The sequence below is a fragment of the Hippoglossus hippoglossus genome, chromosome 17, assembly GCF_009819705.1.
Source record: "Hippoglossus hippoglossus isolate fHipHip1 chromosome 17, fHipHip1.pri, whole genome shotgun sequence".
Taxonomy (NCBI): domain Eukaryota; kingdom Metazoa; phylum Chordata; class Actinopteri; order Pleuronectiformes; family Pleuronectidae; genus Hippoglossus; species Hippoglossus hippoglossus.
The window spans coordinates 8,527,442-8,545,217 of NC_047167.1; the positions used below are offsets into that span (position 1 = coordinate 8,527,442).

Consider the following 17,776-nt stretch of genomic DNA (forward strand, 5'->3'; position numbering starts at 1 on the left):
GCCAAAGTAATCACAAGTCAAGAATGACGCTGCGATTCTCTCGCGCATTTGGAGGTGAGGCGGGGGGAAAAGGGTCAACATCACCGAACTTGACATGAAGGCTTTGGCATAAAGCAGGGCTGTGTGTGTGTGTGTGTGTGGCTGTGAAGCTTGGCACCATCGCTGTTGAAATGACATAAAAATAGCAAATTTTTTATTCAAGAGCTCTGGCATCTCCCAAAGAGTTCTGCACTGTTCGGCTGTGGCTTCAGACGAACGTGTTACTGAGTAATTGCTTCCCCTGCACCTTTTGTTGTGAACAAGTGAATTGTGGCTGATGAGCAGAGTGTTAAACAGATCATGGCCATGACACGCTGCCTTCACATTGTTCTTTGAAAGTCTCTTCAAAATGGAAATGCGATGTAACTTGGCCCGTGGTGAGCGTGAAAGAGCGAGACAAAATGGAACAGAAAAACGACGAGGTCCCGGCTTTGCTAATTCCATTTAACCCTGGAGTGAAGACAGCAATTGGACCGAAACCTCTCCAGTGTGTGTAATTGGAAAGGCATTGCAGAAAAGATCCTTGGAAACGAAACAGCGACCGCACTTTCGTACAAGTTTAAGCGGGCTGAGGCAAGTTAGCAATCTTTTCAGCACATAACATGATCTCAGTGCAGAGATTTATTGAAATGAGTGCAGTGCCTGTTGGGAATGTTCTGTTCTCTTGGCCTGTGTTCAGAATTATTCCTTGTCATTAGCGAGTCCTCCTCAAACAGTTCTACAATATACTGTCACTTTTTATTGTCTGTGTGCTGGACATTGTGTGCAGAGCTTTTCATTTTATAAACATATTCATCCTACCTGGTTTATCTGCAGTGGAGATTTTATGTTTTTCCTGCAATGAAATCTAATTTGCTTTATAAATGCTCACATGTGTGGCTGATATATATCTTTAAATTTATTTAACTACTGTTATTTTTCATACATTACATATCGACTATTTCAGAGGTCTATTAAGAAATTGACACAAGACACAAGCTCCCATTTTTTCAAAATAAAAGATCTGCAATTCAGCTCGATAGAAAGCACCACAGCTGCAAGTTTTTTACACCTGCGACTGTGTGTGAATGTCTGTGACAGTCCGATACGATGAAATAAAAATGAGCAAAATGTCTAGCTGATGAATGAGTTAGGTTTGATCGGCCTCCCTTTGCTCTGTTGGTGCATCAGCTAAGTTGTCCCTCTTACTGTAAGCAAGTCAAATAAAAAATGAAAAGTGTCGATGGATATGAAAGAAAAATAGTGCTATTTTCGAACACGTCCGGAGGTCTACCTGTTTGAGAGCTCTGCTGCTCTTTTGATTATTCAGGTCAGGGAACACACATGTCCGAGGCTTTGTCAAAGCTTTGGCTTCTGTGGCCCAGCTGCTATTTTTGCTCTTTCCCTGTACATGCCCTTTCATTCTTGAGTCACACTGGAGCATGGGAGAGCTGACCTAGAATACTGAAAGCCTGTCACACAACAGGACACAAACATCTGTGCGGGGAGAAGGTAACCAAACACCGGCAGCGGCACTCAGGAAATGAAACAGCTTTTCTCTCCGTTAAAGAGCCTCGTGATAGAGATGCTGATGAATGCACTCTAAGACGATTGGTGCCGCTGAATGACATTACACATAGATGTGAATTAACGCACTGCACGGCCTTCCTGGGTAATTATTGAGAGCTGCAGTTCAATCTATTTCCTATGAGGACTCTAATTAAGTGTTGGCACTTTTCATAAACCTTTAATGTTATATTTCATTATATATTTCCTCTGTAACATAGTTAAAAACAACCAAAGATACTGTGACCTGCATATGTAAATGAATTCACTTCAAAGACGACATGTTTATTTACATATTTCACTGAATACCATTTAGCAATTGAATAAATTATGATCTTGTATTATTACCTTTTCCCCTTTTATTATTTAGCATGTTGGTTACATTATTTTTTTAGATAATAATAATGATCTTTATTCAAAGAGCACTTTTATAAACCCAGGTCCAAAAATGCTTCACACGAGGCAACAATTTCAGAACATGCAGATCATAATGTTATTATTGCACTGAAGCAGGCATCAGTCATTACCACCCTGCTATGAACCTGTGTGATGTGTGTCCTAATCCTCAGCATGCTCTCCCTCTCTCTTTGGTCTGGAGCCTCGTGGTTGCGCCTCATCTTAAATTGAATTACTATAATCTGAATTAAGTGTAGCATTGCCCGTAGCAATTACTGTTCAAAATTAGTGGGACAGGTTAGAAGTGCTATAGAAGAGCGAGTACCTTGTATATGCTTTGTCGGTTCAGCTGTTCCAACCATATCAAGTCTGACCGTCGGACTGAACCATTAACTTACTTCTCTCATTCAAAGACAAGTGAATACTTCAGTGTAGCCTGTTTAATCTTCATGGACGTGATACTGACAGTGTCTTAACGCAATGATTCAAATGGTGAGGCCCAGGAAGTCCACGGGAGTGGGCTGTATCTAGTTTTGCATGTAAAATATATACCAGAATAAAAACAAGTCATAGGTTTTCTTGCACATATTTTCTGGCCTTATCACCCCATATTTCACAGGAGCTGTTAGGAGTGTGATACTTGATCACCAGGCTGTCCAGTGCTCTGTGAACTGGAGCTGTTAGGTTTAGCTCTCTATGGAAAAGCACTTAACCTCCCGCAGCTCTTCTCTCTCTGTTGAGGAGTCAACGTTGGATTCTTTAATATTCGGCCTATATGTTAGCCAGCTAGCGAGCCAGCAAAAAAATTGGTTCCTGTAATATGTCCTTATATAATGTCAGTATAACAAAAGGCAATATTGTGTGATGTGATACAAAACGTGAAAAGGTGTTCATTATCCAGAAGCTTGTGTGGGGAATCAGTCGGAAATCCCATTTGTTATATTGATTGTCGTAAATTAACTTCAAAAGAGTCACCTGAAGCCCTCACACAATGTCAACAATATCAAGTACGGATGTTACATTGTCGCACGACCAGGGTCACAGGCCTTTCCTTTCCCCCTGCTGGACCAACCCATATTTGTTATGGGCTACGCAGACAGTATATGTTGACACAATGATAACAATTTAAATTATTATAATATTTTCCACTGCAGCAGCTCAGACACAGAAAACAATCAGGCTGTTGCTCTGGTAACTTGAGCCTGGTGCATGTCCTTGCAGGTATCCTTTTTTCTGTTGTGAGAGCTTTAATTTACAATGTTATGAAGAAATACTTTCGCATTTTCCAGTGCACATATTCTATTTTCTCTCTTTTGCAAGAAGTGGGTGAGAAAACTGATTCCAATCTTTTTACCACACACATTAAATAACGATGCGCGACATGACTGCTCCCCAAAAGTGAAGCCAGAGCGTCTTGATTGACTGCTGGCGGCAGTATTGGTCATAAACCCGCCTCCTCTTTGTCAATGGATGGGACATGTAACAACTAAAAGGTCAAAGTACATGTCAAATTTTTTTTTCTCAAAGACGTTTTCTGTCATTTTAGGTCATTCTTATCACACTGGAGTTGTTTTTACACAGATGTATGTCGAAGTAGCATTTGTTACCAGGATATTTTGGCTTCATTTCTGGATAGTGGGAGGAAGAGGAGACGAGTCGTCCATCTTTATGGTCTGTACAGTAAACATGAAGCTCCGGCTAGCAGGCTGTTAGCTTAGCATAGCACGGAGACTGGAAACGGGGAAACAGCCGACCTGGCTCTGTTCAAACCTTTGGATTGAGCCATGCTTCCCGTTTGATTAAGCTGAATTAAGATAACCTAAAGATCTGCTGGCTGTAGCTTTATATTTACAATACAATTGTAAAACAATTCTTTTTATCACTTGGTGAGAAAATTAAGTTATCTTTACTATCTTTTTAAGGTCTCTGTTTTTGAACGTTGGTTTAACTTTTAAATAATGAATGCAGCGGTCGCCTTTTTCTAATGCCGAAGCTTGAAATGACAGAAAAAGCTGAAAGTTTAAATTAACTTTTGGCCAAGTTACATTTACTGACCCCTGTAATAAAGAATTAAATACTGTAAGAGCATGAGGTTGGGCAGGGAACACAAAGAAACAATATTTCTTACATTTAATTTATGTAAATTAAGGTCTCTCAATAAGATCTCCATTTCCATGCAGTCAGCAGAGTTCAAAGAGTTCACCTTTGTGTTCACAGGAGGGCTTTTAGCTCTTTTTAATACATTTTTTAATGTGATCATTACTGGGAAGTTGATTGATAATTTGACTGTATTTAAAGATGAATGAAAAACATCATATAACGCCGTTTACCCTTGTCTTTCCCTTTAGTATATGGTTTTGTATTTATATAGCGCTTTTCTAGTCTTGATGACCACTCAAAGCTCTTTACAGTACAGTTTTACATTCACCCATTCACACACACATTCATACAGTGCATCTATTAGCAGCACTTTGTTGTTCTATGAGGGGCAATTCGGGGTTCAGCATCTTGCCCAAGGACACTTTGGCATGCAGATGGGGAAGACTGGGGATCGAACTGCCGACCTTCAGTTTGGAGGACGACCGCTCTACCCCTCAGCCACATTAGGTAATAAAAAGATGTTTCATGGTGAAAGAGCTTAGAAAAAGTTAAAAGAACACACTAAACACAAAACAGCCCGATCCTTGTGACCCATCGTGTTTTATTATATTCTTGTAATGCTTTGAAAAGGCACCAGATCGATTCAAACTCCTTTCCCATTAGCAGTCGAGCAGTAACAATGAACTTAGACTCGAATAAAGGTTCATTGTTTTATTGTTTCCTTTTTGTAAAAAGAAATACAACATTCTTGAACATCTTGAATCACAAAGAAAAAAAATAACCATTCATGAATTCCTCTCACGCAGAGATCACTCATATTGGAAACCAACACATTGAAGGAGAGCACTAGTTGATAATTTCACAAATTCTGCTTTCAATCTCTCATTTTTCTCTGTATCAGTCGAGACAAAAGAAAATTAAAAAATGTGCATAATAGAAGCTATGTTGCATAATAAGTCCTCTTTCATGATCAGGGACATAAAGTATGTCGCCATGTCATCTCTCACTGCAGACACATTCACCCTAAAGGCTTTTGCCAGATTTAGCAGACAAATGTGCATTATACATGAAAACCTTTCTCTCCGATTTTCTATCATAAATATTATTACTCTCAAGGAATATTTAACTTAACAGTTTGCTAAATGCATTATAGTGATTTATTAATATTTTTGTTGCTACAATTATGTAATTCATTTACATTGTTAATAAAGGTGCAAGGTGGGAAACCAAAACAGAAGGTGAAAGATGCCCTGAAGCTACAATTACATACGCAGGTCCTAGTTATTTGTGAGTTTATCACTTCACCCAACAGCTTTCACCTACAAGTGGTCATGTGATTTATATATATATATATATATAATAAATATTATAGCTGCTTCAATTTTTGTGTCCTTTTTTAACCACATATCACAAGGTGATTTTATGAAGTTGACTGCTGTGTGTTTTTATTATTGTGTAGTGTTTTCTGAATGGGTAACCTTTACTGTATAGTAGTAGGAGAAATTTCATCTAAAGTTTTCTCATGTATACATGTAATTACATGTATATAAGAATACATCTTAGTTACTATGTACTGATTGTTTTATCTATTATTGGATTATGTACTTCACACAGCACATTTCTTATTGTAAATTTGGTCCATTGTCCTGTGTTCTTTTTGGGTAACTATATTGCATTGTATGAAGACTTGACCTTACTTGAGATAAGTAATCTATCACAGTAAACATGATCAGCGCTTTTTATAATTCAGTGACGCAAGTGTAAGCTGGATTCAAAAATGTGTATTGCATTACGACTTAACCTTGACAAAAACAAAAGCACACACTGTCTGCTGTTCTCTGTGATGGGTTATCGATCTCCAGCAAGTTTCAAGTCTCTGCAACTTGACTTTTCCATCAAAGTGAAAAATAATCAAGTGGCTGAGCAGGAAGGAAACTCTCACACTCTGAGGAATGGGGGACTTGTAATGAAGCTAAACATGCAAAAACACTGGTGTGACGCCAGCCAGCTCCATTGTGGAGTTTTTTTTCCCCTTCTTTTTCACTCAAAATTGTTTTAAAATTCTATTGAAAGGACAACTTATTTCTCAACTGCAGCTGTGAAACAACTAATGAAGTTGCTCTGCTCATGCTGGGCCGCTCCATTGATCGACACAGTTGGCCTCAGAAACAAAGCTTATCTCCCCTGGTGGTTCAGTCAGACAGACGGCTGCTCACATACACAAGGAGACGTCGGACTATTTGATGGGCCGTTCAAGTCACCTTGGTCATATGGGAAAAAAACAAAGTCATCATTATTATATGAAATGAATGGAATGAATGTTCGATCTGACAAGACTTGTATCATAATTGCTCACGGTGTAGTTTTTGCGAGCCTTAGCACGGGAAACGCTTTGCAGAGCTTTGGTGAATATGTAATTATTCCTCGGCCAGTGGCGCATAGACACGTGTGAAGAAAACATCATGAGCGTTTTGTCAGGGTGTTGCCATTTGAATACATCACATCACATCTAATCCAAACACCTGATAATAGCCTTTATTCTTCCTCTCTGTGGGAAAGGCTGTGTACACACCCGGAAACCTGTTGCACTGTTGCTTCCAAATAAAACAATTTGCTGGCTCTCCAGAGCACCTCGGAACTTTTTCAAACTGTAGAGGTGGCAGTTTCTCTGAAACAAAGCATGACCTTCAGCTTTCATTAGATTAGGCTGTGTTACTAATTTGCTTGAGATGGGAAATTCAGTTGCCAAAAAATCCTGTGCCGGAAAAAAACAGAGGCTCATTATACCAGTAGAATATATAACGATGTATTCTAGCTGCAAGGTCAGAGACAGATGTATCCTTTTTTCTCCTATAATGATTTCGTAACTTTGGTAAATATGCTATGATGCTTTGTTTTTCATTTTTGAAGTAGTTAAACAGTGGGGACGGACTGCTCGATGTATGTTTTACCCATCAACTTCACCATTCTACAGATGTCTGTCCACCTGTTTGGTTCAGGCTGGGAAATGATCTGCTGAAATCAAATTTAGTTCAAACATTCATGGTCCCCTGAAGCGTCTTCCTAAAGCACCAATGAGGTGGACATTTTTTGATTCCAGAAAATGTCTTATCAACTTAAGGATTCATTGGACTGACATTTAGTACAAATATTCATCAACTATTGGATGGATTGGCAAATTTTTTTTACAGTTATTAACAATCCCCAGAGGATGACGCCTAATGAATTTGTCAATTCCCAGATGTTTCTGCTTGCACCATTATGAGGTTGATCTTTTCTCATCTTAAAGTGAAAGAACTTTTGCTTAGACATTAATTTTGGTTTCGATATTCATTCACAACTTACCTGTGTCTTACTAACACTTTACTGAACATTCACTGTGTATTGGCGTCAAACTAAGTGACACCATCTCAAAGATGTCTTGTGGCTGCACTGTTTTGTCAAGACAGATGATCAAAGAGTTGATCAGCTTTGCAAACAGCATCTTGCACGTCACGGCTCAAAAATCCAACATGGCATATCATCTGTGAACAGTAACTCTTCTGTGTTAGGACACTCCGTCAACTTTGTGTTTAACACTTGAGGCTTTGAGTGTGAACACATCTCAATATTTTTGGTATCATAATGATTTAATTACACTGCAACTACAAGCTTTTATCTTTATTTATAATTAATTTAGGCTAATAGGGCGACCAGGTAGAGCACTCAGTGCACTGTGGCTAATTAAATTCATGTCGAGATAACATGCAGTCAGTTGTTCAATGGAACACTTGTTAAGCATTTTTCTGTTAGTACTCCTCATTTGTTGAATAGCAGATGTTGTTTTATATGTGGTCTACTGTTGTAGTCCTGCTATTTAAAGGGACAGTAACACAGAGTAGCCATGCAAATGTCAGTTCCTGGTGATTAAAATACAAGTTTGTAAGTGAGTATGAGATGCACACACTGAGATATTTACCTCCTGATCCGCCGAGGAGGATTCTGCAAAAACTACCAATATGGATTACCATGAAACCTGGCGGAGGGATGACGTAAGGGTCAGGGAAGAAGTCATTACATTTTGGTGTAGATCTACATCAGGGGTGGATCCAGGAATGTTTTTGTCACTTTCTTCTTTAACAATGCAATAGGTTGATGCGTTTGTTTCCCAGGGAATAATTCATGGATCTTGATTAGAAAAAAGACATACTTACCAAACTGATATCTATGTGATTGAAATTAAGGAGACTGTCGGTCCTTGGCTGAGATATGTGCTGAGTGTCATTCTATTTTGCATTTGTATCGATTACGTTCATTGGATTTTCCAACCATTGTAGATATGAGGATTTGTGCCATTCTCCTAAACTGGCCTTTTATTATAGATATCGAACAGTACCTGCTAATCCTTAGCATGGTAATATGGTCACAATGGATGTGTTATCATGCTGACGTTAGTTTTTAGCTCCATGTACTGCTGCATGTGTGTGTGTGAACATCCTCTCAGTCCCTCTACCGTGGCTGTAGACCCTCAGTCATGTTTCTGTTTCCCTCCAACTAAGCCTCTCTATTGTACGACGCACAGCTCGTCTCAGAACAAAAAGTAGGACACATTTTCACCAGGATCAAGACGTCATGTAACATTTAATATTCGGCAGTGAGCTACGCCACAGTGAACCTCAATACTGATGTGAGGAATTGTGGGGTTTTGTGCTCACAGACTGACATGACATTCACTCTGACCCTCTTGATGTCAGGATAATCTGCCCTGTCAGCTTTCATAAAGAACCAAAGGACACTAAAAAGAGTCTTTTGACTAACACTAAGCCTCTTACTTGAATTCTAAGTGTTTGCCCTTTTCATGTGCTCCTCTTCTCCCATTCCCCTACGCTGTGTATAGCTATCTGTCTACTTATCAGTTAATCTGTGCCCCAGCCTCTCGCAACCTGTCGGAAACTTGTTAAAGGAGGAAGCAATTCTGCTGTAAACACTCCTGCTTCCCCTTTCAGGGCTTAGTTAAAAATCTGCAGGCATCTATTCACAGATGCAATGTTGTCTTTTCACTCAATGCTCCACTTGTCTGCAGCACACTAGTCATTATATGGAAATGTTCCCCTCACTGTCACTGGCGCCCGGTCTTCCTCATTAACCTCTTCCACCACTACTGATTGTTTGTCGTGCTCCACACACAGCACACACAGCACCCGTGTCTTCATGTACTGAGGTTTTAGGAGGTTGGTGACAGCGGGTGTGAGATTATGTCCAGTGGATGAAGTGTGTCCAATCTGGGAGGGAGGGAGAGGGAGAGAGAGAGAGAGAGAGAGAGAGAGAGAGAGAGAGAGAGAGAGAGAGAGAGAGAGAGAGAGAGAGAGAGAGTTAACGGACTAGTTTTTTTTGTGACTGTCATTTTGAGCCTTGGATTTGGATTTTTAGGAAGTGAGGTCATTTCGGCCAGTCCTCGCTTGAACCGGCTCAGATGATAGTTGAGGATTAGGATTTTGGATTAGGGGGTTTAAATTTAAAATTAGTTTTTTTCTTTGGATAGAGGTTCAAGGCAAGAGTCGACCCAAAGAGAAGTCACACTTAACTTCACCTACTGATACAAGGTTCACATACATCGGTAGTTATTCCCAGCTCCACTCCTACTTTGTCAAATTATACAATTTTACATGGTGTAATGACTCTTATATAAAATTGACGATTTATTTTCGCAAATCCCGGGATTACTCCACTTTTGATATGCAGCTCTGAGAGAGAAAACAAATCAATGTTTTCTGTTGTAGGTTGCTGTAAATATGAATAACTCCAACCACAGTATCAAACCATATCTTCAAACGAACTGAAACACTGAGAAACAAATGAACTTAGGACACAGAGTTCACATCCTGAGTAACAGTATTCCTACCCAGTAAAATATGATCGATTCAAACAGATTCTGTTCAGATATGGAATGACATTTACACCTCTGTGGTACGTGCCATACTATTTGATCATTGGTGTCAACCCCAGAACTATGGACTCAGCTGTTTATCTTGGTATTTGTTAGGTTTAGGACAATAACCAACCCATAACAACATGATCCCGGCAGCAGATCATGCCCCCACCCACCCTAAATTGTTTGTGTGAAATGAAATTAGTGTTTAGTGTATTTTGCCGTTGACAGAGTGGCTTTGTGTGAGACCCAGGCCGATGTGGCCCTGAGGCATCTGAGCAGCACGCTCTGTCTGGGATAATGAGTCATTAGAATCTAAGCACCCGAGTCTGGATCTACATGAGCTGAGCTGTTTCCTCTGTGCAGTGGACAGGTTCACCGAAGGACAAGGTCGATCCACATCAACACACAAAAGAATCGAGAGTTTAGATACCTGTGTGAAGTGTGTCGCACGGTGATGAGTGGGTTTCAGCATCAAATGGTGTTCAGTGGCAATTGTCACTTTTTATCAGGAAGGAGAAAGATATTTTTCTGCCTCTGTATTGTTGATAACTGACCTGAGAACACAAATTTCCCAGGGGCAAATACCACAACATCTTTATGCTTCCTAAAGAGTGCAGTCACACGGACATGAAATTTATTTACGCCTTGATATTAAAGCGTCAAAGCGTGATGTCGGCCTCTGCAAAGGTCTCTTTGACTGCAAGTTGTCAGTTATTACTGCTAATGCGTGAATAAGAGTGACCAGCATACAGATCAGAGGTGCGGAGGCAGTGATGCCGCAGGTGTGAGACTGCCGATGTGGCACTTGTGCAAATGGAATGAGAAGCCGTGGGTGCATTAGTGATACGTCTCGACTTAAGTTAAACACTGGAATCTCAATGAAATTGCCACAAAGCACTGAATGTTTTTAGAGCAGCTTTCACATAAAAGCAGGCTGATCATTACAATAACACACAACAGCCTGTTTACAGTAACTCCCTGATGAAAAGGATTCACATTTTTACAGCTTTAATCACTCACATGACCAAACTTTAAGGACATGAATAGAAAGGAATCAAAGTGTTGTTTTCGGCGTCTTTTTGTTGTTTTAAAGTGGGATGCTTTTATGAGTCTCCGGGGTTTTAAATATCACCTGCGCAATTTTCTCGTTTTTTTTCTCCCCTTGTGTTTTTCTAACAACGTTTTTTTCTTCAAGATGTACTCCTGTGCAATGTGTGTTCCCTTTTTCTTCTTTTTTTTTTGCCTCTCGGCTTGTCGGAGGCTGGAGGAGAGGTGGCAGATGCTCGTTGCGCAGGTCAAGAGGTGAGGACGCCATCATCGATCCCTCGCAACAGGATCCCCAGGAGCTCTGGAGAAAGGATACCTGAGAGGAGCGTGGATGTGTGTGGGTGTATGTGTACTGTAAGTGTGTGTGAGTATCACGAGGAGTAGATGGATGCCGTCTCACTTACAGAGCCTTAAGTCAGAGTGAAATTCCTGCCGGAGCGTCAGAACAAATATTAGTTCAGAGGGATGTTACCGTCTGCAGCTCGGCTCAGCACAGAGTTTTACATGTGAGTTCTATGAGGCAGCAGTTTAAACGCAGAACAACTGCAACATGCGTCCACTTAATGCACGAGTTTTCAGGTTATCACAACTAATGACAAGATTTTTATCTGCATATCTAAATTGGGAAACTCCAGTCTGAGCTCATTATAGTTATCTTCCCTGTCTCTCTGTGTCTTGCCTCTAAGCGCCAGATCTGGTATAATAGAAACCCATTTTACTGATACCTCATTAGGACATAGCCAAACAGCCAGTTCTAAAATACCAGCAGCGAAGCTCATCTGCATTCCAAACATTCAATACAAATGGGAGTCTGAAATGAGCACCGGCGCAAGGCGTGAGTCCCCATGCTTCACTAAGCTAAATTAAAGAAATGTTTTGTGTATACCCACACACACACACAATTACAATCCCTGCGCACACACACATACATAAGCTCACGCTCACATTTTTGTCTGCAGATTAAAAAGAAAAACATCAGAAACATTTCCTATCGGCATAGAAGACTCACAGTATCGATATCAAATGGGGTGTAAAGCAATAAGAAAGTAAAAAAGAATTTATTCAGCAGAGGAGTGGGCTCATTTGAGCTTCATATCTTGTGAGATCTCATCTCATTAATTATTTAGACCACTGACCGAAACATATGTGGAAACAGCAGCTTTGACAGCTGTGACAGACTGGGCGGTGATAAGAACGTAAATCTCCGAGAGAGTTGCGAGAGACATTTTCCAGAACGTTTCCCCAGTAAAATGTCCTAAATATTCAGGGGGCGTGCTGATGCCTTTTCTAACACGGATGTGAAACTGAAAAGAATAAAAACAACACAACCGTCTCAGGATGAAAAAGAGGAGCCACGCATGTAAAAGACGCTGAGGAAAATGTCAACTTGGAAAGACAACGTCATGTCATGGTCATGTCCTTCTTTCTGCATTCTCTACCCAGACGCCACCCATTGTCCGAGTAGAAGAAAATATCCTGTATTTCTCTGGAAAATACCCAGACCCATGTTGTAGTACTTTAACAGTGGTGGCAAGTACTTAAGTACATTTAAATGTGCACCAATAACTAACTATAATAATCTCTCTGTGTGTGCATGTGTGTGATGATATTTTATTTATCATACTGTCAATGTAGATGTAATCTCTCCCTCCCTCCCTCCAGAAGACGAATGACAAGCCACAGGCATCCGTGACTCAGCCTCTGACCTTCTCAGCTGCTGGAGGTGTCACAGTGAATGACCTGGATCTGCATGCAAACGTGCTTTGTTTCCTGTAGTCTCTTAAAGTCATGTTCGAATCGCAGTGTCACACACTTTCGGTTTGACATTTACATCGTGTGCAGCCAGCATCAGTGTTCCAGTGTCATAAGTGCGGCAGGCAGACAAACCCTTCCATCAGTCGCCATCACTTGAAGCAGATGCTGCTGCACTCAGGTCAGTTCCTTGACATTTCCAACTGTCCCCAGCAGGTGATTATCACAAAGAGTTGAATCAGACGATCTTGTCACTGGTCCTGTTGGGTGCTGATCCGTTTGCTATCCCGTATACAAACAATCCCATTTGTAAGAATTCTGATTGACAAAGAAAGCCTTGAGGAAAACACGTATACTATTTTAAAGCTCACACAAATAGCCTCCATCTTCTCAAAACCTCTTGAACCCTTTCAAAGGGAATATATTTGAGCCTCAGCCGCATTTTTACAAATTAAACAGCAACAAATGTTACTCACACATTAATTAAGACTTCTGAAAGGTGAACACAGTGGTAGACATGAAGACCCTTTGTTAAAATTGTGTTCATAGCTCGGTCGCCCGAAGGCCGAAAAGCCCGTTTTACTTTTAAAAACAACTTGTCTCTGTTTTCGTGTCTCCTACTAATGTTTATTTGTTGAGCGAATAGACACCTAGACTGTCCTTTGCAATTCATTATGAAACAATCGCCTGCAGGGATAAGGCACAAATAGCTGCAAATAATTCATTTAAACCAAAAAGAAAATCCCATCTCTGCTCCGGCTCACTGCTGGCAACAAAAGCCGCGATGCAACAACAGAAAAGCCTGATGGCGGTGATTATAAACCATGTGCAGCGAGAGACGAGACAAAGGAGCTCAACTATAACAAAGAACAAAAAAAACAAAGCACAATCCTCGGCTCAGATCAATGTCAGAAATATTCTCGGTGTCGTTTCTGAGAAATGAAACTAACTTTACCGCATTTGTGTTGAGCACGCACTTTCATCCGGCGCCGAGGTTACAAAGTGCATTTTGTCCAGAAGTGACTATTAAGATAAAGAATGTTAAAGCACACAATTACGCCTGAGTTTTGCAATTTGCATTAATGTACAAACAGATCATAAATGCAGCTACCGTACAATTATAATGACTGCAGGAGTCAGCGCTTCATGTGACTTGTGTTCTGTGGGAAGGGAGAGGCTCAGTTTTAATGTGATCGATGTCAAAGTCTCACCATTAATTAATGTGTTGTGATTTTATAGCTCCAGCTCCTTGGCAGCGCTATAGGTTATTGCGCCATATGTTCAACACTGAGATCTCATGATGACTTTATTGCCCAGATGTGCAATAAGGCACATATCCATATTCTGGAATGAACACATCTCAGATAACAGACACTACTGCTCTCATATAATAACGTTTAATGGTTTTACATGCACCACCTATGTATAGCATCTCCATACATACATTCCTATGCACATTTATACAACAACAAGAATTACAAAAACTTGGTGGAAAGATGCCTTATGGGTCAAGAAAGAACCCTTTACATTTTGGTGTGGATCTGCATCCGGGGGGGGATCCAGACTTCCTTTCACTTTCTTTAACATTGTGAGATAGGGCATTTTTCCCCATTTGCATTTCTCAGAAAGTAATTCATGGATCTTAGAGAAACAAAGTCATGTTTAGAGGACTGATATTTATGAGTGGGTGCAATTTGGAGCAGATCCCAAAATAATCTTGATTAATGAATTTAAATGTGGTTTCCTAACGGGACTGTTGGGCCTTGGCGGAGGTATGCACTCTACTTAGTGCCATTCTAGTTCTTTATTTATATTATTTACAATCTTCCACTTTGTAGCCGTAACTCTCAATGCATTGTTTCATTTTGAAGTGCGAACAATTGTTACCATTCATAATTCATAAGAACTTGTATATAAACAAATGAGTAAAGTGAATATTAGAGATGTGAGACAGGTGGTCTTGCAAAGCATTAGATCCAAAATAAACAAACTGAGCGTAATCTGACTCCTCATTCACCTTCACTGTTATATTTGTTTTTAGCAGCAGGAGTAAAAGAGCCTCAGAACAATATGAGCCTTCACAGCGCTGAAGCAGTCACATGCCTGATTGTTGATGTTTACAATGCTTTGTTCCATTCCGGATGTTGACCAGCCCTGATCTCACAGCCTCTGCTTCTGCTGTGACTCTGTTTGAATTGTGACAAATCTGAAGGATGACAAACGGTTTCTCCTCGCTCTCGTCCGTCCGACACTCTTCTTCGCCTCTTCAGTAGCTCCCTCGCTCTTTTGGCGTTACATCCGTCTGCCACACTCCTCGTCTCGTCTGCTCTCTCAACCTGCTCTCCTCTGATCTCTCCTGTCCTCCTCTGATCTCTCCTATCCTCCTCTGATCTCACCTATCCTGCTCGGAAAAAAAAGGAAAGTCACGTGGAGGATGTACCAAACAAAATCCAACTCATCTATCTTTCCTTTTCGATGCTATGAGTAGATCATAACATCTTATTTATAAAGATATTTCTCTGGAGTTTATTGATAGGACCGAATTTATGTCTTAAAGGGGGAAAGAGAGCGGGGGAAGTCATGGAGGGAAAGGGCCACATCAGATCCAAACATGCGGCTGCTGCAGGGGGGGGGACTCGTCCAGGAGAGCTATTGATTCAAGCACCCAAGCTTTCTTTTAAGCATCGTTTTATACATAGATTTAATCATTTTAATACTATCAGCTTATACAACAGCAAATAGGATTTAAGCAGATATCAGTGTTCATTATTCCATATGAGCTGTCACACAACACAGCGCCGCCATTAAATGACAGCTACAGGCTAAAATTCAATGCAGGAACAGATGGGCCCTTCTTGCTATTCATGACTTACTGCAGCGTGATCTGTCAGGATTGTGAACTGTTTGTCTTTTTTGTCTCATTCTGGTTGTTGGTAAGATTGTGTGCGTTTTCCCTGGTTGACCCCTGGTTCCTGCTCCTCCGTGCACCTGATCCTCATCCAAACACACTCACCTGCTCTATGTAAGGACCAGCCCGACCACCACTTCTCTGCAGAACGTCCACTTCCCTTTGTGGTATTTTCATTGTGGCCAACTCCTTTCCAGATGTTTGTATGCTCTTGATTTTGTATTTCTCTGCCTCCCCACTTGTGTCTCCCCTCGCTCAAGGATCAGCTGCTCACCCTGTGCTGTCTGTTACACACTAGCCCCTGGATTTCTACCGGACAAACACTGTGGTCTGTTCACTCTTGTCGCTTCCCTTGACACTGGCCCCGCCTTGAACACTTGTCCCCACACTTTGCTAGTTGGTCTGTTGGTCACTTTGCTCTGTTTTCGCTACTTCTGTAAATAAATCATTATTTTTCTTTTTACGTCTTGTCTTGGTTCACTGTGTTCTGCAAACAGACTCTCGCATTCTGTGAATCCTATCGACAATAAGCGTGTGCTGCGGTGGTCGAGACGTCTCACACAAACACAGGAGACGCAAATGCAAAAGTGACAATACAGCTGCACAAGCCTCACAATGGAAACACACCCATTGATTCAAGCCCGATTCTAACGTTCACTGACAAACTACAAAAACACAGTGGGATATTTATTGAATTGTTTGCTTTGTTAATTAGTGTCTGGTGAAAGAGGTGCAGATAATATAATAATATTCTTCTTTCTGCTCCTTTTCAATCGAGATTTGAGATTTTTTGTGTTTGCATTTAAATTGTTTTGTTTGGTCGATGAATAAAAGAAACTTGTGCGGTAAATAATGACTTTCCATAAATCAACCTTAATATCGCTGTGTCTCATTCACCGGTACAACTTACATTTCATCCAATTGACTAAAGTTAGATGTAACCACCCAGTGTTAATTGTAACATCACTGCACAGCCGGCTTCATGTTATCATTATGTTGGATAACTGCATGTTTTAATGTCATCGGGTTGTCGCTCACTCCCGTTGTGATTGTGTGACTATGTTGTGGCTTTTGTATTTGTGTTTTCTGCGAATTCAGTTGTGTGAGACATCTCAGCCACTGTAGTATCCTGTGCTCCAACAACATCTTTCTCATCATCGAACCTCATCCTCTCCTCTGCTGTTCTCTTGTTGCTCTCTCTGTTGTATCCATCAACATGGTTCGACCTCCTCTCCCATTGCACACCTTGCGTTCCTTGGTATTGGTCTTATCTATGCTGATTTACAAAGGTATAATCCCAAATAAAGGTGTGGTTTGGTTGCACTGCTTTTCTTAAATGGTGTTTCATGTGATAACATCTCTTGAGAACCACTGAGCTACACTGACCAGCTGAGATCCATCTTCTTCACCGACCTGAGCTTGTAGATGAGGCAGTGACTCTCTAATGTCCTGCTTCATCGGCTGCTTCAGCAACAAGAGACAACTCCTCCACCTCCCGTAGCCTCGTCTGTGCCTCGTTGCCTTCATCTCTTTTCTTTTTGAAATAGCTTCTTAAATTCATAGCCTTTGGGTACAAGGGGATATTATCTTTAATAATTGAAAATAGACTTAATGTAACTTCCTTCTATAATATTTGCAGTTTTGGGTATTTCCATATCATATTAAAAAAAAAGTATTTCCCCCTTGCTACAGCTGCAAAGAAATTTCATTATAATGCGATTTGTTTGAGTTTTCTTGGTTTAACATGTCTGGTTAATAAATTATAAATTTATTCTGGAATGATTAGGTCACTGATATGGTCAGAGGGGTTGTCGCAGTTTGAGCGTCACCAGAAAATGTATTTTTCTCTTCTGACACAGGCTCTTGTCGTGATTACCTGTAGGTCACAAAGTCACTGACACCCCAGTTAACAAGTTTGAGTCTTCGATGGCGTCAAGCTGTCAAGGTGCAAGGTCACTGTTCACAGACTGAAAATAGACTGCTGCTGCACAACAACACGTGTCAGTGCTCCTTTTATTCCACTGGTATTTTTGTGCTGCTCTGCATCAGCTTGGATCTAGAGCCAGCTCTCACTTTCA

General features: G+C 40.7%; 1 protein-coding gene across 1 annotated transcript in view; it reads right to left on the reverse strand.

Moving 5' to 3' along the window:
* LOC117778672 (BMP/retinoic acid-inducible neural-specific protein 3-like) overlaps nucleotides 1-15,138 on the reverse strand; it is a 33,828-nt gene extending 18,690 nt beyond the window's left edge. The window contains exon 1 of the mRNA XM_034614417.1: nucleotides 15,127-15,138. The gene's annotated coding sequence lies outside the window, so the exon portion shown is untranslated. The remainder of the gene's footprint in view (nucleotides 1-15,126) is intronic.
* Nucleotides 15,139-17,776: the final 2,638 nt, after the last annotated feature.